This window comes from Gopherus evgoodei, chromosome 5 (genome assembly GCF_007399415.2).
Source record: "Gopherus evgoodei ecotype Sinaloan lineage chromosome 5, rGopEvg1_v1.p, whole genome shotgun sequence".
In the NCBI taxonomy this organism is placed as follows: Eukaryota; Metazoa; Chordata; order Testudines; family Testudinidae; genus Gopherus; species Gopherus evgoodei.
This window is the reverse complement of record NC_044326.1, coordinates 124751926-124775619: the sequence shown is the minus strand read 5'-3', so window position 1 is coordinate 124775619 and position 23694 is coordinate 124751926. Positions and strand designations below refer to the sequence as shown.

Below are 23694 nucleotides of genomic sequence, written 5' to 3'. Positions count from 1 at the left end.
CAAGATTCCAAGTGTGAGCTCCACATGGTACCTACAAGGCATGGTCATTTATTTCTAGCATGCGGGCTTGAACTCCTTTATTCTTTCCTCTCATATTTGCGCCGTTATCATAAGCTTGGCCTCTCATGTCAGCAATGTCTATTCGTAAGTTGTTTACCTTTTCAAGAAACGCTTCCAATAAGCCCTCGCTAGTTGTATCATGAACATTAAGAAAACCAACAAACGCTTCACGGATATTGACACCATCTTCACTGTTGCATTCAACAAAGCGTAACACCACAGACATCTGTTCTTCATGTGACACGTCGGGAGTACAGTCCAAAATAGCTGAATAATATTTTGCTTTTTTAAGCTGCGCTATGTTGGCCTCTTGAATGTTACTGGCAACAAGTTGAATCAGCTCGCTTTGGATCTGTGGACTGAGGTACTGAACGTGTGTCTCTGCCTTCTTAATCCTCTCTAAAAGTTCGCTGAGGACAGTATCATACTTTGCAAGCAATTCAAACAGTTCCAAAAAGTTGCCATTCGAAGGATCGCCGAGCTTTTCATTTCTTCCTCGAAATGCCAAGTGTCTTTTGGCCAGGAAAATAATGACATCAACCATGCGTTTGACAACATTTCTCCAGAAATCTCTTTCAGAAAAGCCTGCAATTCGAGTTGGTCAATAGATGTACGGTTTACTATGCCTGACTGAAGGTCAAACCATTTCACCATACAGTCTTAATGACCTTTGCCTGTTTCATGCTGCTGAAGTCTTTTTGACAGTGCTTTCCAAGCAGATGTTCCATGACGTAGCGGTATGTCGCCAGTGCCAAATAATTTACAACAAAAACAAAAAATGGCATCTTTCTGAACTGAGTACATTACATGAGTACATGAACCTCTTATTTTCTCGCCATTTGCCATGGTTCGATAGAAATGAGTACTTGTGAACCTCCGTCTTTCCTCGTTAAATGGAAATTCGTAACTTTCATTCTGCTGCGGTGGGTCACGTGCAACAATGTCACAAACTTGCCTGTCCGATATTATAGACGGCCAATCTCCTGGATCATCAGTCAGTGGTTCAGATTCAGATACTTCTTTCCCGGCAGCAGCTGGAATATCTGTCACAAGTTTGTTTGGTAGAACAACTGGCTTCACCTTCAACCTCACTTGAAGCACTTCTGGATATGATTCGTTGCTGCTAGCACTGTCCGTTTCATGTGCCTGTACCTGTACGTTGGATTACAGCACAAAATACGTTGACAACTTTGGAATTTTCTCAAGTTCCTTCTCGGCATCTTTTGCTGTCTTTCGTTTACTAGCTCCGCTCTTATACATTCTCTTAGACATCACAAAGCACGCTTCTGCGTTGGAAACGATAAAAAACTAAACAACTAAATTAATAACATTTATCCGCCAACCGCCATTATGAACGCAAATACACATTCTTCGAACTAAAATTCGAAACTGATCGACAGACAACTGATGTAGCCAATAGCATTATGATGTATCATAATGACTTTACGGTTTTGTCAGTAAAACCGACATGGATTGTGCAATAGTGTCAATAAATGTCACTTTAGTTATACCTTACATTTTTTTTTGCCACTTTTAGGGGCTCCCTTCCTTGCAGTGCCCCCTCCAGTCGGAGGGTACGGAGGGTGCTCGCTATGCCTCTGCCCACTGCCCCCGTCAGAGCCCTGCTCCTTGTTCCCTGACTGCTCCTCCTGAGACCCCCCCCACCCTAACTGCCCTCCTAGGACCTACCCCCTACCTGTCCCCTGACTGCCCCAACCCTTATCCACACTCTCGCCCCCAGACAGACCCCTGGGATTCCCACATCCCATCCAACCACTCCCTTGCTCCTGAGAGGACCCCCAGAATTCCCGACCCATCCAAGCCCCCGCCCCCGCCGCTCCCTGACTGTGCCCTGGGACTCCCCTTACCATGCCAATGCTAGCCAGATGCTGTCTCCACGTGGAGGCAAAACACGCTACCGGGGTGCTGGGCGCACAGATCCTTCCCTGCAGAATGCTGAGGCAGTGGGAGGCAGGGAGCTGCAGGAGGGACAGCGACAGTGGCTCACACTTCCAGGAGCTGTAGAACCCGAGCACAGTGAGTAGGGAGCCGGGAGATGCGCCTGCCTGGGCTGCAGCCTGGTGCACCCCCCGGGGGGCTCCTGCAGCAGATGCATGTGGGTGGCTGTCCCTGTGCGCCCCCTGGCTCCTCCCTCACCGTGCTTGGGCTCTGCATCTCCCGGGAGTGTGAGCTGCTGCCTCTCCTGCAGCAGGGTCAAGGCCCCGGCGGCTCACACTCCCAGGAGCCGCAGAACCCGAGCACGGTGAGGGGAGAGCCGGGGGCCGCGCCTGCTGCTGTTCTGGGGTGCTGACCGCCGGCCCCACTCAACCTCCTGCTGGTCTGGGGTTCTGTTCACTCAGCCGGCAGCCGGGACCCCGGCTGGCAGCCATGTGGCAGGCAAAATCGGCTCGCATGCCACCTTTGGCACACGTGCTGTAGGTTGCCGACCCCTGGTATGGAGCATGTGTGGCCTGAGCTTTAACTTCAAGTTTGGACAGATTTTCAAAGGGACAGCAAAAGGAATGTTCCTGTCATGAGGACAATGCCCTGCCAAATTTCATCTTCCTGCTCCAAAGCTTGGGGATGCTGAAGCTTCTCAATGAATCAGTTTAAATAGTTACTTTAAAATGGGGAAAACAAAATATTTTTCTCTAATCTTGTCCTCAGCATGGAAATTTCCAACCTGAACAGTTAAAGTCTGGCAAACTTATACGCAAATGAAAACAGGGGTCTTATAATGAAATGTGTCATGCACCCTTAACTACCCATGCTGCCTATATGTTGCAGTAAAATAGACCCATGTGGATTCTGGTTTCTGCTACTGTAGGAAAACAAAGTGCAGCTGGGGGAGCTCGGGAGAACTTTCTGTCCTGCATCCCTGAAAACAATGTGGAGAAGATAGCAGCCAGCCACTCTTGAGGAAATAGGCCTTCCCTCAAAGAGGATGGGACAAGAGGAGGCATGAAAAATAAGTATCAGACTCCCTTCTCCTATTAAAAAGCAGCAAATGGGACACTGGGTAACAGAGAGGTATGGTAGTGTGATTTCTCCCATCTCCCATGGAATGTGGCCGCTTGGCGGGAGGCTTAGACTAGGGTGACCAGACAACAAGTGTGAAAAATCAGGACAGGGGGTGAGGGGTAATAGGTGCCTGTATAAGACAAAGTCCCAAATATCAGGACTGTCCCTATAAAATCACGACATCTGGTCACCCTACTTAGATCTCCATGGTAGGGGTTTGGTTCTTCTGCTCAGCTACACTCCTGTCCTCAAGTTACTGGCTCTCTCACCTGACTCTTGGGTCCTCTCCCTCCCTTCTGCCCCAACTTAGAGTTATGGGGTTCGTGGCTCAGGGGGTTCCTTTTCCTTCCACTTCTGCTAAAGGAACAGTATCCCTGGGCAGGGTTTACTCTGGAAGCATAGGTTGGGGGGGCATCTCTTTTGCTCCCCCAGGAGTACGGAGCCCCCCAAGGATGGGATTCGGTGGCAGGTCTTAGCTGCTTCCCCCAGTCAGGGGGACGGGGTCCCTGGGAATCCGCCTCCTCTAAGGGCTGGGGCTCCAGGCAAGGATCCTCTCCCTGCCCTCCCTTAGCCGGGTGTCCGCTTCCCCTCTCCCCCCACGTGGCAAGGCGGTACTGGGGGGGGGGAGCCCCCTCTCCCCGCCCGGCCTGTGGGGCAGGCAATGCAGCTCCCTCAGCAGCGCAGTCAGGCCTGGAGGTTGGCTTAGTAACCAGACAGCCGAGACCTGCCAGGGCCCCAGCACGGGGCGGGCTGGGAGAGGGAGGAGGAGGGGGAGCCGAGCCCAGCCAGCCTGTCTGAGCGGCTGCTCCGCTGCGAGCGGGGCGTGTGCGGAGGCAGGAGGGAGGGAGGGACCGAGAGGCCGGCGGGGAGGGGGGGCGCCTCTCCGCCGCTCGTGACAATGGTTGCAGCGCTGGAGCCCCACTAGGCTCGCCTCGCAGGAGCAGCAGCCCGGGCGGTGCGCGGAGCGGGCGCCGGCGGAGGTGTCCCGCGGCTGCGGGGCTTGGCCGCAGGGTCTCTGAGCCGGGGAGCGGCGGGGAGGCGAGCGCGTGGCGTTCTCTGCTGTCTCCGTGCAGGGCAGGAGCGGCGGTGCCTGGGCTGGAGGAGATGCTGCTGCTCCCCTTTGCCTCCCTCCCCGGGCTCTTCTGCAGACTCCAGCCACAGCTAGCACCACTGCGCGGGGCGGGTGAAGGCTCAGACGGCTCATCTCCATCACCCCCCTGCATGTCGGGATTGGGTCTCTAGACCGGCTGGTAAGTCTGCTTGGGGTTTGTTTTGGGTTTGATGTCCCCCGTTGTACCCAATCGCGTTGTTATTAGAGAGGAACTCCAGCTGCGAAGTTTGGATCTGGATCTTGAACTTTCCCGGACTTAGGGAGGGTGTTTGTTTATGGGTTTTCCTCCTGGTTCCCTTCTCCAGTTATTATAATGACTCTTAATTATTGATGTCTGGTGCCTTGATGATGTGTAGACCTGTGCCATGTAGCAGGACTTTACTTTTTATATCTCCAGTTCTGGTTTTAGGGGGAAGTTATGGTTTAGATAGATAGGCTTGCTGCTCTTGGATGGGGGGGAAACAGACTAATTGGCAGACAGCCCTCTGGAGAAACCCAGCAAACTGGCTGGGTGCAAGTGGGTGGTTTGTGGAGTAGTGAGAGACTTCCAAGGTTGCCTCCTGAGGAAGATCCAGGGTTTGGCTATGTGGGAGGGCGATAGAGAATATTTACAAGCTATTCTGCTGTAAGGAACTTTATTCATTTTTCTTTAGTTTCACTAGGATTTTCAGGGTGTGTGCGTGTGTGCGTGGGCTTGTTTGTTTTGAATGAGGCTCCTTTTTGGTGTTAGTCAGTCTGGCTGCACATTCTTAAGTTTGTGAATGAAAACTCCAGCAAAGAAAGAACTTATTGTGGATAGGAAAACTCAGTGACTATTAGTCACTCCAGTTGTCTATGGGCAAGACTACATAGCAGGCCCCTGTCTGTTTCTAATTTCTTAAATGATTGTGGAAATTCTATGTCGCATGAGAAGAATGCTGGGAGGAGGGAGCCTAACACCACATGAGGCAAGTGGTTTTATTATTATTGCTGTTTTTCCATTACTTCCTGTCCAAAGACCTCTGGGTTAAACTAGACTTCAGTGTTCTCAAAACAGTAAATGTACATAGCTGGAGAAGAGGAATTGCTGTGTATTTGCAATAAGAGCTGAACAACTGAAGGGTTTATTTTAAGGTACTAAACATCAAAAACATCTTATTTAAGAGAAGATTCTTGCTTAAACTATCCACATTTTTGAGGGGTGATGGATAGAAATCAAGGGTAAATCTAATGGCCTGTGATGAGAAATAGTGTAGGTTTCATTGGCTTTTTATCTCTGTAGGATCAACACCTCAGCAAACCACAGGATAATCTCTCTCATATTGTAGACTGTGTCGTTCTTAAACAATAAAGGCAATGACTTCATAGAGAGCCGTCAGGCACTTCCCTGTACCCCACCTGTGTATTGGGGAACCGGTTTTTTGTAGGCGGGCTCCAAATTAAATGTAGGGCACGAAGACTGGGAATATAAAGCTGACTGCAGATTTTCTATGTCTAGGCACCTTCTTAGGGTATACATTCCGAAAAGTAAATATTAAAGTCCTTCATTATCAAACTAGCCAGGATGGTAACAATGATGAGTTCCCAAATCCCTGAAATGGTATGTATTGTGATTGTACAGTATAACTGGGTCAATGCCATACAGTTATGCCAAACTTTCAGCTGGTGTTGGAATGTTATGAGGAAAAGCTGTCATTGAATACATGAGTTCTTGAAATTTAAAGATTACAGTTAATATCATAAGATCTGATCGTACAAGATCCAAGGTGGGGCTAAGCTCCCCCAATTTCATGCTCAGCACCACGTCAGGATCAGGCCTGTCATTTTATTCCCTCTCTGTACAAACCTGTGGGTTGGAAAACAATGGATATGTGTAAAGAGGCTTCTGTAAGAAGCTGGAGCTGGAACTGAGAAATAAGCAGGCTAGAAATAAACACCAAATCTTAGTTAGGAGAGCAGTTTAAACAGTAATTTCTTATATATCAGTGGTTCAAGCTTTTTTCATTTGCAGACCTTTAAACAATTTGAAATGGAAATCTTAGACATACTCAGCAGACCCCCAGGGGTCTGGAGACCCCAGGTTGAAAACCATAAGAACAACTGATGGGAGACAAACTAATGCTGCTTTTACAGTGATTTGTTTGGTAGTTCAGTTGCAACACAGTGTGTTGTCACTTCATGTCTACCCATCTATTTATCTTTTATGTTAAGGCTTTTGTATTTTATCCTGCCTGCTTCTTTTCTCTGCCACATGTGCAGTTTTTCTGCAAATGTTGTTTACAAATCAGAATGTCTTAAAATAAGACGAGTGACAGTAAGAGACAAATGATCTTAAAAGTAGGGTTTGGGGTTTTGGTTTTGCTGTTTTGAAGATGCACAATTCTGTTTACACTGGTGAAAGAAGTATAATAAACATTTTTCAAACAGTGTTGTCTCATTTTTTTGGTTATGTGCTAAACAAGCATTCCTGGTACAAATGAGTGTATTCATGTTTGGTTTTTTTAATAATGCCCAAATGGATGCTAAACACATTGTAAACACAAATGAGATTGGTACCTTCCCCAGTTAGGTTGCAGTCTGAGGCCCAGATGCTGCAAAGGCTTAAGCATATGCTTTCCTTTACATACTTGGAAGTACTCCATTGACTTCAGCAAGATTATTCTCAATATATAAACTTAAGCATGTGTACATGCCTAAGTCTCTGATCCTAGGAGCAGCTCTGTTGACTTTAGAGGGGCTCTATATGATTACACAACTCAGCTTGCAGGATTGAGGCCTAAAAAGATCAGAATACAGAAAAATGAATGGAAGAAAACTGTGTGTGACACATCCTCATAGGGAAATAGGGTGATGTTATTTAAAGAGTTACAGACAAAATCTGAGTTTTGAGGAGACATTTAAAGGGTGCAGGAGATTGTGAGGAATACAGGGTCAAGAAGGACATTCCAGGTGTCTGGAGCAGCATGGAAGAAGAACAGTGGTACTTGTGGAAGAAGGGAGCAGTGTGTATTAAGTAGGTGAAAGTGGTGCAGAGCACAGATTTTAAGCAGGGGGGAGACCACTAATATCAGGGCAGAAGGGAGGAAAAAACTGAAGGGAGCCTTGAAAGTGGGGACAAAGACTTACAGTGAAGTGGAACCAGTGAAGTGGGCTTATAAAAAGAGAGTGTGGAATGGTCAGAACTTGAGGGCAGCATTAATTTAGCATTGTCGAATTTCCATACTCTGGAAGAGATAGTGAGGTAGGTGACAGGAAAGCCAGGGAAAGGAGAAGGGTCACACAGACAAGGTGAGAGGTTATGAAGACATGATTTTGGCAGTCCTGATTGAAAGGAAGAGAGAGATTTTGAAGATATTGCTTTTTTCCTTCACAACAGGACTTAGCAACCACCTGAATTTGGGGTAAAGATAACCAGTGAATGGTTCCAAGCGCTTTGCTGATAAGAGTCTATTTTAAAGAGCACTACAAAGCAGATCTGAAACTGGTTGCAGTTCTGAGGTAACAAATTAGCACAGGTTTTTTTTTTCTCCACAATTGAGTACATTGATGAGTAATAAAAATGAGGATTTATTCGGTACTATAAATCCTTAAAGTGCCTTCCAAATCTTGGCTAGCAAGCCCTAACCTCACACCACTCCTGTGAGGGAGGTAAGTAAGTAGTCCCATTTTTGTCTATCTGTGCAGGATCTTATACGGAACCCATTTTCATAGCATAAGTACCTTGGGTGAAGAGACATTTAAGGCTTTTTTTAATTGCTGGGGCTTCTGGGCAACACAGTAAGTTAAAGAGTTTTGAGATATGTTTATTATAGTAATGCCCAGAGGCTCCAGTCAGGCTTGGAGTCCTCTTTTGCTAGGAACTCTACAATCTTAAAGGCCCTGTGCTGAAGAGTTTACAATATGGCTGTCCCTTTTCCATTCTTGTGAACATACATAGTAGCCATGTATGCAACCATCTCATTTCCAACTTCATTTGGTCTCCATACTTGTGCAGGGCTCTGCCCTCAGAGGTTCCAGCTGCAGGAACAGACCTTTGAGCTTGATCAAAAGCCTGCTGAAGTTAATCAGAAGACCTTCATTGACTTAAATAAAATTCAGATCAGGCCCTTAGAAAGCAAGATTTGCTTTTGAGTAGATTTTAGCATATCCATCTCACAAGAGATCCAATCCTGATACCAGTGGCATATCTTCCATTGATTTCACTGTGAACTGGATCAAACTGAAGAAAAGCTAAATACTGGCCTGACTACCGTGTCTTAGGTATTCTGCTTGGAACTGAAGGGAAAGTGCTATTTCAGGTGTGGATCTGACAGAAGGGTTTTGTCAATATATTCCATAGATCATTTTGAATGCATAACTCTCTCTCTTCTATACACAACTCTGCCTGTCTTTTAGTTTATTGAAAACTGGCTATTTGAATTTTACTATCTCAAAAGAAGAGGTGACAATCAGTCAATGAAACAAAGAAAGTCTCAATGTATTGTACAACTCTAGGTTGTCATTTTCCATGGGACAAGTGAAGTTGGAAAACTATGTATGTCATAATAAGTTAATGTGTTAACCACTGTTAGCCACTAATTAACATTGCACATCTGTAAGGAAGAGTGGAATTTCTTACAGAAGAGTGTCTCACCTTCACCTCCTGCTAAAGTAAATAGAGAGAAGCTAGCACTTAGAGATGGGGAGGCAGAAAAAGAACCAGTATGTCTGTATTTATGTTGTCTAGTCTTCTGCCTAACCTACACCAGTTATGTCGACGGTGAGGATGCAGGTGTAGTCTTGGTGCATCAATGTCTCTTAGAATGCTTTCAGATTTGGCAAATGAGCAGGTTTCTGCTCAAGGGCAGTGATATGCTTTGTAAATTTGTAAGCCACTTTTCATAATAGAGCTGTCCTAGTTAGCATAAAAAACTGCACACCTAATATCTTGGAAGTGAGAACGTTTTGGTTCTCAAACTTTTGTTTGCTTCTCCATATGTGTATTTCAGTAAACGTAATGTATCAGTCCAACATGACATAGAAATGTGTGTTTTGAATGACTCTTGACATACTTAGTAAAGTTGTTTGTGGCTGTATTGTAGCCATGTTGGTCCCAGGATATTAGAGAGACAAGGTGGGTGAAAGCTTATCTCTTTCACCAACAGATTTTGGTCCAATAAAAGATATTACCTTGTCTCTGTACTTATTAGAGAACAAGATATGAAAATAGAACTGTACTTGGTGACTTTTTAAAGGGAAAAGCTAGTGAGGACACTCTGTATTTAAATAATATGCACAATAATTCTCAGGATGAATGTTATTTATTTGTATTACAATACTGTACTTTCTAGAGGGCCCCACTGATCCAGGCATTGTTGGACTAGGCATTGAACAAGCATACATCAAAAGAAGTTGCCTGTCCTAAAGAGCTTATGATCTAAGTAGACACCTCAGATAATGGATAGAAGAAAGGAAGGAGTAATATCTCCATTTCATGTATGGGGAAACTGAGGCACAGATATGAAGGGAAACTGAGGCACAGATATGAAGAGACTTTCCCAAGGCCACGTTCAATGTTCAGAGTTCCAGTTCAGTCTGTTAATCACAAGACCACACTACTGATAAAACTATTATTTTTTCTTGCAAAAACTCAGAATAACATCTCTCTCAAGTTCTATGTACTGATGCCTTCATAGGAAGAAGAGCATGTTACAATTTTGAATTGAGCAGGAATTTTCAGAACTCTGAATAAAAAGCTTTCCAGATTAGGGACATGAGTCTAGGAAAGAGTATTACTCTCTTGCCTTGGGGCAAGTAGAGGGAAACTTCCTACTGAACTGGATTTTTTTTTTAAAGAAATAATTTGAAATAGTTTTAGATGACATTATCTTCTAAAACTAGATTATTGTATCTAATGTTGATACCTGTTTCCAGGAATACCTGTGGAGAGGCAGCTCAGAAGTGGCATATCTAAACTTGTCTAGTATTGTCTAAAAAATGTTTTGCACTGAAAGACTGCCTGGGCGGCTACTCTGCCTGTGCACAATTAGATGATTTGTAGACATGCTGTAAACTTGAAATTGATGCTACAACTTTAATAGGAAACACACCTGTTTTCTCTCCTTTCTTTCCCAGTGCTGTGAAAGTATGAGTAGGGCGTATGTGGGCTCATTTTCAATCCAACAATGAAGATCTGGCACCTTTTTTTTTTAAGTGGAGAACACCCCTCCACTCACTTGGTGTAAATCATCTCCCAAATATAAGTCGAGCTATACATAATCCTTAGTTCTGCAACTCAGAACTTTAAATATATCCCTGAGAAGTACAACTATTGTCTCATGCCCTCACAACACTGAAGGAATCTTTCGTTGCATCTTGTTAAAGCTAATGGGAGATCACGCTGTAAATTTTCTGCATGTTCAAGGAAGAAAGAGATCTTCAGACCTGTACAAGTGTGAGGAACTAGGGTTTCCAAACAACTGCCAATTCAGAGGCAAAAGTTCACATTGGATAACCTAGCAGAAACATCATGTTCACGTATTTTTTTCCCCATATAATGGAAGGGTAACTCTAAAAGCAGCCCTAAGTTTTTAAGAGTTTGGTATTTGACTGTGACCTTAACTCTGCCTCTTGTTTTTCACAAGCAGTTTTGCAGGTACAGTTGATGTCCTCTAGATGTGGAACAGACAGATTGCACGAACACATTAAGTACTAGCAATCTGTCTAAAACAGTGGTTCTCAAACTTTTGTATTGGTGACCTCTTTCACCCCACACACAATAAATTAAATACAATTTTTCATATTTAACACTATTATAAATGCTGGAGGTGAAGTAGGGCTTGGGGGTGGAAGATGACAGCTCATAACCCTCCATTTAATAACCCTTCGGGGTCCCAACCCCCAGTTTCAGAACCCCTGGTCTGAAACTATGGATTCTGAAAATCAGTTCCTAAATGTCCTTTTAAAAAGTTAGAATCTTAACAGTAACACAATTTTTGTTTTATTTAAGCTTGCCTTTGTTGACCCTTTGGTATCAGTGTATTCTTCTCAGCTTTAATGTTGAAAACCAAGGTTGTACACAAACTGGTCTGCAGTAGAATAAAAATTAATATTACCCCCTTGTTAAAAGGCATGAGATACAATACATTAAAAGTTTCATGCCCGTTCTACACTCTTCCTTCTGTTCCTTATCTGAATTATGCTCTTGGATTGGGGAGTCCATAAAATCCTGTTTAGAAAAGAACCAGCAGTTGAGTATAAGGCTTTCTAAGTTATTACTGTGAGCGGACAGAACATGGCTTATCTCATTATCACGAAGATTATAGATACTCTAATTTGCAACTCTTTGCTCAATGGATCTGGTTCCCAATGATTAACTTTATACTCAATCCAGCTGAGGGTTTTTCTCCTTTAATATTAATCTCATCTCTGAATTGGATTTATATGCTGGTCAGGTACTACTGTTTTTCTACCATTTTTCATATAAATATGAGTGACTGATTTATGTAGAGAGTATAAAAATGTATAAACGTGCAGTGATCCCTGTACTAACAGTTTAATGAGGTCAGAGAGGAGATTGAATGTCGATGAGTAATTAAGATAGACATTTACCAAAAAACAGATTAGTCAGAAACTGTGCTTCAATTTATTGCTGAAATGTGGTAAACTGCAGCATTCATAATAACTAAACTCTTTTTGTTCAGTGTTAATTTTACTGTAACAGAGCTTTTATTGTTTTGTTAAATTTATTTATAAATTTTAAATATTTTTTCCTCAGATATAAGTGAAAATGAATGTAAAGCGTTTTGCTTTTAGCCCTGATAGAATTAAATAGTTGACACTGCATTATTTCAGTTGAAGCTTCTGTTCCTAATGGCAAGGTGATGAACTGTTTTAGTTATTCTATGATGTAAGCTTCATGCTTGTATGTGTTACAGAAGGGCTTCATGGAAAAATTTAGATTTTGATATAATTTTATGTATTCGACAGCTCTAAAGTGAAACAAAATTAGTATTTCATTTCTAAGGATTATCAAAATATAAACTGGATATGCATTGTACATTAATGATGGACATTTGTTACTTGTTCTCACCATCTGTCAGTCTCAACCATTTATTATGACTTTACTATGACTATGAATTTCAGTGATCACAGTAGTAGAAATTGAAACTTTTATGATTTGTGTGACATTTTGTCTGTAGCACGTTTGGTTCTTTCAAAACTATAACATGGAGTACTGTTGCTTGAATTGTAGTCTGGATTATTTTTTTTAGCAGGGATTTTTTAGAACAGTCTAATAATCCATCCATCAGTTTAATAAAACTTACTCACGTAATTGCAACTCAAAGTTCAGTAAACAGTGTTTATAACAATATTTTACACTACATAATCTCTTTTCTCATCATGTTATTTAGCTTTTTAATGGGGGAAATGGACAATTTGTGCCATAGCATATTTGCTGTGTTACTAATAAATTGATAATCCTTCTTTATACTTGATTTTCTATTGTTACGCATAAAATATGGGCTCACTTTTTAACATCTTAGCAAAGGGCTCGATCCTGCACCATAGAATTGTATGGAACCAGGAGCAGACCCAAAATGACACTGGAGCTCCGTTCCTCTGTACCCTTGGAGACGGTGTTGTATATGGGAGGAAGTTTTGTAGACCATTAGAATTAAATTAGTTGAGTGAAGCACAGTTACCCCACATCCCAGAGTCAGTCCTGGCTAGAAGTCTCAGACTATGAACTCTTCATATTGTAAAATAGTCGGACTGCGATATTATGTTAAGGCTGTGCCGATGACATGTTTAATCCACCATGGCAGAAAGCCTTATCCAACTGAATAATAGTAAATACAGTTATATGAATTCTCCTCCTCTTCTTCCCTTCCCCGTTCACATTGCTGAAGTGTTAATGTCAAAGACTAGTTGGAAATATTTTGTTTTGAGAGAGAGTCTCAGTAGAATTTTCCACGTTACTGCTAGCTCAGGAGTTGTGCAGTTATATGTGTACGGCGGGGAAATATAGAGTAGCTTAATCACAGAGTATATGTGAGGTTCCAAAAACAACAAACTGCACAAGATAAATTCTTCTTTTCCACTCAGTTTTTGACATTGTCTTTGGTTATCAGTTTTCTTTCAACCCTCTTGAATACTTCAGATATAACTGATTTTTAATACTTTTTGTCGTCATTTTGAAATTATTTTGCTTGCATCTTTATTTTCAAACAGTGGCTTGAATTATTTTTATTAACTTAATTACTGAGAAATTAAGGACTACACATAATGAAGTAGGATTTTAGCCTGAAACTACAGTCAAAAATACTTATTTAAATAAGAAAAAAATGTCTGTGTACTGGCTGCTACTGGATATCTATAAATGTAGTTGGGGTTTAAAATAAGGACACAGCTACTAGAACTCCACTGAAATGCATTAGAAATTGTTTTATCTGGGTTTTCTTTTGTAGGAAGGGAGTGGGACTATTAACAGTCTATTTAAAAAATGGGCTGAGTTGGCATGTGTGATGGGCTGCCTTTGGAGCCTTATCTAATATCTATTGAAATCCAATGAGAGTCAGTTGGTTAAGGCTGTAGTGTAGACAGGGACTTGGGTATTTTTGAATTACTGATATTAATTTTTCCTAGGTTAGACAAGGCCTAGAATAAGCTTGATTTCTCAGGCTAAGATAGGCTTCATATGATTTATCGAATGTATCACCATCTGGAGGAATGGTTTGATTTTCTGGTATTCTTTGTGTTATGTTGGTGTTTCGAGTAAATTTTCAATAGTGAAATTGTGTTGAATTTATGTTCTTAGGACTGTGTAATGTTTTTCTCCCTTTCAGATAGTGAACTATTTAACATACAAAATTTAAGACAGTCTGTTTGGGAGTCCATGATGATGATTCACCTGATAACTGATGTTGGAAACCATAGGTACTGTGACTTCCGTTGAGGAAACATTATTAAGTTAACACTTTAATGTATTATTTGGAAACCATTAGCTTACTTAAACAGATTTCTTCTGATGTATGAGCTCTGGTGCTATTTATCTTGCATCTCTACATGTTTAAGAAGTAGACAGCTTAATACCTTAAACCTTCAAATTTTATACCACTACACCTCTTCCGCAATATAACACCACCTGATATAACATGAATCTGGATATAATGCGGTGAAGCAGCGCTCCAGGGGGGCAGGGCTGCGCGCTCCGGCGGATCAAATAAAATTTGATATAATGCAGTTTCACCTATAACATGGTAAGATTTTTTGGCTCCCGAGGACAGCATTATATCAAGGTAAAGGTGTATATGCTACATTTCTTGCCCTAGTGTGGTCAGTCATTAAAATCCCTTGATTGACTCTAACAATGAATGTAAAGATTATCTGATTATAAAAAGATGGTAGTAGGGAGAACTGAAAAGTTAGTTTAATCAGCTATAGATACTCTTTATCATTTAACGAGCAATTTTGTAGTTAAGTTATCACACGTATAAAACAGTCAAATCAGCCTGTAAGGCTTAGCATTTGGGTTTAGTGAAATAGTTGTGCATAACACTCTTATATTAAATTTAAATATTTTTGACTGTATAGAGGTATCTGATAGGTGTATGAAACATGTTGCAGTATCTCCCTTAGGAGCGCCATCATTACATTCTCCTCGTTGGTGTGACAAAGTGTTTTGGGGGGGAATTATTTCATTTGTACAACGTTTGCATCCTTCTATCAGAAAATCACTCTACCTCTCTTCCTATAGTTTCCCTTGTTCCTCATATCTCTGGCATTACCAGTCTTCTATCATTTGAAAGAGCCGCTATGCTCTACTGATTTTAAGACTATGGCTCTTAAAGGTGAACGGCAAAAAAAAAGTTGGGTTTGTGCTTTTTTGTTCCTTTATAATACATAAAAAAGCCTGCATAAAAAGATGCTTGTTTTTTAATGTTAGAATAGCAAGTCCTTTCTAGCTTGGAGGACTTTATGGTGACTAGAGAGATGATGACATCACAAAGATTAAGAGTGGAAGCTGAGCAACAGAGAGGAAGGTTGTTAATTACTGCCTACATTTTTTTTAGTTTCAGTGACTGACTCGTGTTTTGGAGAGAAGTCTTTATAAAGACTCAGAACCCTCACCCCCTCCACTTAAGGTGTGGAAGATAATATATATTGTCTTTAAGTTCCAAAATCAGGCAAAAAAATCAAGGAGATATCCTAAAATGAAAAAAGGCAGATATCTTTCTTGACATTTTCTCTTTCAAAGAATTAACAAGAACAACAAAAAGGCCCAACTTTAAAAGCAAATAGATACTCTAGCCCCACATTCTTATTACCCACTAGGGTCTGAATAAGGAACCACAGGTGGATCTGGCCTCCATTTTCTATCCACCAGGTATAAACGAATCCAAAACAGACTTTTGTCCTTTAAGGAACGCCTCATTTATTGATAACAGAAAATAAAATGAGTAAACCTTATTCTTAGAAACAGTCTCTAGTTCCATCTATACTCCTTCCACCTAGTACAAGCCTCTGGTGCCTTCTTTCCAAACCCTTCTTCTCCACTTCAAGCCCCTTGCCTTCTGGGTACACCTATTCTCTCCCTTCCAACCTGGGAAACAGTCTTTCTCTCTCCAGGTTATCCTTCAGTTACAAGTCTCTCCCCTTCAGAGGGATTTTATTCTTCTTCTTCTGGACTGCTCAGGCAGCCTTCTTATAGGGCTAAGGTGCTCTGTTGCTAACTGGCTATTAACCAGATACCTCGAGTGCCCAGTTGGTCTCAGCTGGTCATCAGAGGAGTGTCAGGGGCAAGCCAGGCCCAGATCATCTTGAAGGGCCAGCTGCTCCATGACACAAACCTTTTACAGTTTGCTTTTTGAATGTGTGTCTGTCCATACAATACAGCATATCCACTTTCCACTGGGACGGCCTCTACGCATTTTTGTTAGCTTCCAGTTCCAAAACAAAGGTCTTTACAATAAAATATTAAGGAGCTGATTTAAAACATGGTTTATTCAATTTCCTCACTTCAAACAGGGATTGATTAAAGGATGAGGCAGTACTCTGCTTCACTGCTGTCATGACGCAGACAAGTCACAGTGGTTGTACATGAGGAGTGAGGGACACAGAATAATCTTTGTAGATGAGAGACACTTCCACAGAGCTGAAGCTATGCAACTGAGCCACTAAAGTAGACAAAATTTGCCCTTCCAACTGCATTTCTTTTGTTCTTTTATCATCCTTCCTGTCATGGACTCCTTTCAACCACCCTTCACTCTCCCCCAACCTGAGAAGAAGGAGAAAATGCAGGAAAGGTAAGCAATGGTGAGAGTAGATTTATATGTCCCATGCCTCCAAACTTTGGAGGCAAAAAATGAGTGAGAGGCATGGGTGTGGTGCAGAGAGAGGCTCTATGGGCCTCTTTACACCAGCTAGGAAACCTGTCACTGCCCTTTACACAAGAACCATTAAAGCATGATGTGTTATTAAAAAAAGTATTAAAGTTTTTCCTAGTTATGGAAAGGGCCATATACTGAATGATTGAGTCCGCTGCTTCATTTTGATTAAAAAAGCTAAAATGAAACAAAATTAACATGACAAATATTAAATGAATTAAAAACTGGCTAACTGACCCATATGCAACTGTAAATGGGGAATCATCATTGAGAGGTTCTTGGTCCTGTACTATTTAACATTTTTATCAATGACCTGTGTCAAAGTTAGAATCAGGATTCACAATTTGTTAGACCACTCTGTTTATTAGCGCAGTGCTCCGCCAATAACATTCAGAATATGTGAGTGGCCATGCAAGGCCCAAACAGTCTTATTTATACAGATAAAAGAGTGGGAATTGGACAAGAAAGGAGGCTTTTAATAAAGCTTTTAACTTATTATTTGAATAATTGAGAGAGGCCAGTTTTGATTTTGTCCACCTATGATTTGCCTGTTCCCACCACTGCATGAAACAATTAACCTCTCCGTTAGCCAATTTAGTTTTAGGTTGGCCGAGTTTGTCCTTTAAGACGTCCACTCAGTCTTTGTTCCAAGATTTTAACAGTGGCCACTGAGTTTTGGGATCCCCCTGAGTTAGCCTAGACCATTTTCCCAGAAATTTACAGGAGTCTGGACCCTTTTTACAGGAGTCTGGACCCATCCTAAATACATAAAATGAGCCGGCGTTCATTTAGGGAACTGTCCCGACTTAGACGTCTGGTTACCCATACAGGAGGACTTCATACACCAATCACACAAGAAGGAAATTCGGGTTCGTCAGAGCGATGCCCAGTGCAACACACAAAAGGAGCCCACAGGCTACTGCCTCAGTCGCCCTTGCTTTCACACCAGGGGTTTTACCCAAAGTGCGGTGCGGCTGCGATTGTGCAGATTCCACTCACTCAGACCGCGGGGACAGGAACCCCTTGGTCGGCCGATCCCCAGATAGAGACAGAACCCAGACTCAAACACTTCACAAGAGGACAGATAGACACAGAGACAGGACAGTCCGCAGTCCGGAAAAAACACAGAAATAATTACCTGACCAGATTCCTGATGTCAGATCCCGGGATCCCTACCAGAACAGAGTGGGAACCAACAGGTTCGATGGCGTAGACCTCACTGTGACTGTGCGCCTTTCCGCTCTAGTGGAGGACCGCTTGGGCCAAATGCCCAGGTGCCGGCTGCCACGGTCATCCTACAAAAACAGTCAGGAATCACACAGCCCCAGTGAAGACGGTTGCCATCTCGGTGGGACCTCCAAATTGTCAAAGTTAGAATCAGGACTCACAATTTGTTAGACCACTCTGTTTATTAGCGCAGCGCTCCGCCAATAACATTCAGAATATGTGAGTGGCCGTGCAAGGCCCAAACAGTCTTATTTATACAGATAAAAGCGCGGGAATTAGACAAAGGGACAAAAATCAAAACAGTAAAATTCACCTGGGGCACAGCATGCATATCCTATTTTCTTACTAACTGTTATCGATCTAAGGCTAATGCTTCACCAATTGCCCTTAAACGGTGCAATTGTTCTATGTTAATATCTGTATTCCTGACACCTGGTTGCAACATTTCAACAACTTTCTTAAAGGTACAGACAACATTTCTTTAATCCTTTCTATTCTTACTATATAATTTATTCTACTTTCACACCTGGAAGAAAACATAAAGTCGTCACTGATACATTTTGTAGTTGGCACAATTGGGGGAGTGGTAAATAATGAAGAGAACAGGTCATTTGGTAAGCGGGGTGCAAACAAATAGCATGTGTTTTAATACAGCGAAATGTTAAGTTACTCAGCAAAGAATGTAGGACATGTTTACAGATGAGGGACTCTATCCTGGGAAAGAGTGACTCTGAAAAAGACTTGGGGATCATGGTAGATAATCAGCTGAACATGAGCTCCCAGTGTAACACTGGCCAAAAGGGCTAATGAGATTCTTGGATGTATAAACGGGGGAATCTCAGGGAGTAGAGAGATTATATTACCTCTGTATTTGGCACTGATGCAGCTGCTACTGGAATGTTGTGTTTAGTTCTGGTGTTGCAATTCAAGAAGAATGTTGGTAAATTGGAGAGGTATGAGAGAAGATCCGCAAGAATGGTTTAAAAACTGGAAAACATGCCAGTTGCTGTCCCGGCCTGTCAGGGTAATCCGCTGGTGCGCCGGGACACTTTGTTTACCTAGGTTTACCTCTGTGCTGTGGACACTTGAGGTAAACAAACCATCTCGGCCCACCAGTGGCGTATCCTGATGGCCAACCCCTGAATCATAAGGTTGGCTTATAAATGGGTCATAAAAAATTTCCATTTTTACTTATTCATCTTACGGGGGTTGGGTTATAAATGAACCGGCTTATGATCGAATGTATACGATATTTAGTTTAACAAAGAGAAAGTTGAGGTATGATTTGAACACAGTCTGCAAGTACCTACATGAGGAACAAACATTTTGATAATGGGCTCTTCACTCTAGTAGACAAAGATATAACAAAATCCCCTGGCTGGAAGTTGACGCTAGACATATTCAGCCTGGAAATAAGGCACACTTTTAAGAGTGAGTGTATTTAACCATTGGAACAATTTACCAAGGGTTGTGATGGAGTCTCTGTCACTAACAATTTTTAAACTGAGATTGGATGTTTTTCTTAAAGATGTGCTTTAGTTCAAACAGGAATTATTTCAAGGAAGTCCTATGGCCTGCTTTATGCAAGAGGTCAAACAGGATGACCGTAGTGGTCTCTTTGGGCCTTATAATCTATGAAAATAAAGCACTCATACTTTGGTGGTGTGTGGAAGTATAAAACTCTAAAATGTAATATAAAAGGTCAGCAGTACGCAATTCAGAAGGATTGGGAGAGACATGGATCAACTTGTTCTGTTGAGGAATAAGATTATCATCTATTCGGACTCTGCTATTGTTCACCATACCAATTTTGGTTTGTAAAATTGCATTATGATATTTAAAGTTCTAAACTTACTTAAACAAGTGGGTGTCTTTTTTTTTGCCACACCCCAATTACCTGCAGCTAGTCCTTTTGGGAAGGACCTGAAAATGGAAAAAAAATATGATACACTATTTAACAAATATCAGTTTGTTTTTCAAAGCAATTTGCAGACTTGAATAAATTATTTTTCAGTGTCTGCTTTGGTCAGATTGAAGAAAGTTGGTGACTTTAAAAAATAGTTTGGGGAGCAATTTAACTGCTTTATTTTATTAATCTGAATTACAAGTTACTTTTGTTTTGAAAGCATGTTCTTTGAAGTTGGAAATCATACTGTCACTCACCCCAGTGTCAGATTCCTGCAGTACATATGCACAACAGTGTGTTTTCCCTTGTGCCATATGTGCTGAAATAAGCAGAGTGGTGAAAAAGGGTGCTTTTTAAAGTTGAAACTGAAATTTTAATTTTAGTTTTGATTGTGTGATGCTAATATCATCTGAATGTAGCTTAATACTAATTATTAAGTTGCATTATAGAAAAAGACAAATTGAGTTCACAAAAAGTGAACATGTTGTATGGATTTGCATCGTTACAAACTGTGTTAGTATTACGGGATGACCTTTGCTGTGTTTGACATTCACTGAGCTCTTTCACACACATTAATTCCCTCTAACTGCCCTACACTCGCCTTTGCTGTGAGAATATTATAGATCACAGAATTTAACTTTTCACCCTCATTGGACTGCAAGTTGGGAAGTTTGCTGATGTTACAAAATCTGCTTCCTTCACTTCCCTCTTCATTGGTTTTGGAAAAGTAGAAGAGAAACTATTGCCTGTCTAGACTAATAAAATAAAATTGTTAGTGCAGACAGTATTCATTTCAAGGCAAATGATGTATTTTCAATAATATGCTACCAAAGCCAAAAGAAGAGTGCAACTGATATGCCAAGAGCTATTATGTTCCTAATGGATGTGATGCTTGTTATGATACTGTTTCAAGAATACCCTATAGTGTAGTACCTCAAAGTATTTGCATAGAACTGATTTCCTTTTTTATTTTTTCCTTTCCTTAGTTTTATAACAAAAGTCTTAACTAGTGACTGGTGCCATTTTTGCTGCAGGTAGAATGTTAGAAGGGGAGCAATGACCAATCTCGTAAGAGGCTTCTGGATTTTGTACTCCTTCCTCAAATTGCTTTTTTAACTGGCAGGCAGAATAGCCATATTTTTCACCTCTTGTAAACAATGATTGTTGTTGAATGCAGTTCAGAATTTGTAGTCATAACTACTGAATTCTGATTGTTTTGGGAGCCTGCCACTCTTGAGCACCTTCGCTGTTTACAGCTATATTCTCCTTGCCCTAATAAGCCAGGAGAAGGTAAAAGCCAGATTGCTGACAGCTATAACTATCTATCTCATGTTTCTGCTCACAACTAAATGCTAATCTCTTCATCTTCAGTTTTGATGTGTACATGGAAAACACTTCCATTAAACTAATTTTTCCAGATGCTTTAGCATTGCTTGACTTCTAGTTTCGTGCAGTGACTCTCAATCTTTCTAGACTACTGTACCCTTTCAAGAGTCTGATTGGTCTTGCGTACCCCCAAATAACATTAACAATTGGAATATAAGTATTATACTTACATTTCACTGTGTAGCATATAGAGCAGTATTAACAAGTTATTGTATTTTAGTTTGTAATGACTTTGCTAGTGCTTTTTATGTAGCCTGTTGTAAAACTAGGCAAATATCTAGATGAGTTGATGTATCCCCTGGAAGACCTCTGTGTACCCCCTGCAGGATGCATACCATTGGTTGAGAACCACTGGATTAGTGTGTGTGAAGTGCAATAATTTAAATAACTCAGATAAAAATATTTCCCCCCTCTGTTAGTCCACAATGACCCATGTGAAAACTTATCTTTTAGCAACAAGTTATGTTATTTGTAGAGAACACTTTTGGACACACACATTAATGCTAGCCTAGCCTAGCTGCACAGTAATTTAGTCTCCACAATATCACGATTAAATCAGTTCTGCCCCCCCCCCCAATAAAATCATTTCTTACACACAGCCCCTCTTTTTTTCCCTCTTACAAACATCATTTAATAAAATCTCTTTCTCTTTTTCTCTGCCCTGTTCCCCAACTAATAACTTCTGGACTCTTTCCCTCATCCTAGACCAAATACATTCTGAGCTCCCCTTAAATGCTTGAATTTGTAGACCCTTCTTTCTCTTTCCCCTGTGTAGTGAATGCTTGGTTCCTCTGACTAATGCATTCTGGGATTCCTGTCTTCCTCAAAGAAATGCATACTGGGAAGTGCATACACAAAAATATTTTACCACGCTTTGAGGTATATTGATACAGCTGGTCTACTTGTGTCTATTTAAAAAAAATAGCTATCCTATTTCTGCTGAACTCGGCCAAATTGTGGGAGGATGAAAGGGCAGATGAGACTTCATTCTGCGCAGCATCTGTGATTATAGCTGACTGTGTGATCACTGTCCGTCTTATAAAACAGGAGGAAATAGTACTGCTTTTTTCCCGTTAGTACACTTAATCTAATAATTAATTCAATCAATACGATAGCAGGGATGGAAAAGCTGAGGTTTTGGTTGCCATTGATATGCACACATGACATCACTAGAGTGGAGAATAGTATTGTTTACCCCTTTGGCGTCTCATGTTTTCTTTTTAACTCTTTATACGAAAACTGCTTTATAGGAAGTGAATAATAGTGAGTAATTGAGACAGATATATTGACCTAACAAAGTCAAGTAATCATCCATTCAGCCCCATAATGATGACTTAATACCCCTTTACCTGCAATATATAGTATAAAACAGTGGCTCTCAACCTTTCCAGACTGCTGTGCTCCTTTCAGGAGTCTTATTTGTCTTGTGGACTCCCAAGTTTCTCCTCACTTAAAAATAACTTGCTTACAAAATCAGACATAAAAACACAGAGGTGTCACAGCACACTGTTATTAAAAAATACCTGCTTTGTCATTTTTACCATATGAAATAAATCAATTGGAATATAAATATTGTGCTTACGTTTCAGTGTATAGTATATAGAGCAGTATAAACAAATCATTGTCCGAATGAAATTGTAGTTTGTACTGACTTTGCTAGTAGGGTTGCCAGGCATCCAGTTTTCGACTGGAACGCCTGGTCTAAGAGGGACCCTGGAGGCTCTAGTCAGCTTTGCTGACCAGGCCATTAAAATTACTGTTGGTGGTGCAATGGGGCTAAGATAGGCTCCCTGACTGCCATGGCTTCGCGCAGCTCCTGGAAGCTGCCGGTGTATCCTTGCAGCCCTTAGGTGGTGGTGCAAACAGGGAAGTTCCTCACTCGCCAGCTCCAGCTCTGCAGCTCCCATTGGCTGGGAACCATGGCCAATGGGAGCTGCAGGGGCTGTGGGCGCAGGTAGCATGCAGAGCTACCTGGCCCATCCACCTAGGAGGAGCTGGATGTGCCAGCCGCTTCCAGGAGCTAGGAGCCACATGGAGCTAGGGCAGACAGGGAGCCTGCCTTAGCCCTGCTGCACCGCCAACTGGGAGCCGCCCAAGAAAAGTACTGCCTGGCTGGAGCCCACACCCCAAACCAACCCCTGTACCCCAACTCCCTGCCCCAGATTGGAACCCCCTCACGTGCCCTAACTGCCTCCCAGAGTCTGCACCCCAATCCCCTCCCCCAGCTCTGAGCTCCCTCCTGTACCCCAAGCCCCACTCCAGAGCCCACCCCCCCAGCTCGAGCCCTCACCTCTTCCTGCACCCCAACCCCCTGCCTCTGCCTTTGCCCCCTCCCACACCCAAACTTCCTCCTGGAGCTCGCACCCTGCACCCCCTCCCCGTTATCTCTGTTCCCACCCCAGAGCCTGCATCCCAACCCTCTGCCCCAACCTTGATCCTCCTCCTGCACTCCAAACCCCTCAGCCTCAGCCTTTAGCCTCCTCCTGCACCCCAAACCCCTAATCCCTGGCCCTACCCCAGAGTCCACACCCCCAGCCAGAACCCTCACCCTCTCCTGCACCCCAACCCAGTCCAGCGATTGTGAGTGAGAGTGGGGGAGAGTGAGCGACGGAGGGATGGGAGATGTAGTGTGTGGG

The 23694-nt window shown here is 42.1% G+C and overlaps 1 protein-coding gene across 8 annotated transcripts in view; it reads left to right on the top strand.

Annotated features, from left to right (window-relative positions):
- The first annotated feature begins 4073 nt into the window (after nt 1-4073).
- The window catches only part of PTPN13 (protein tyrosine phosphatase non-receptor type 13), a 186066-nt gene continuing 166445 nt past the window's right edge, over nt 4074-23694 (top strand). For all 8 annotated transcript variants that reach the window (XM_030564946.1, XM_030564949.1, XM_030564942.1 and 5 more), the window contains exon 1: nt 4074-4331. The gene's annotated coding sequence lies outside the window, so the exon portion shown is untranslated. The remainder of the gene's footprint in view (nt 4332-23694) is intronic.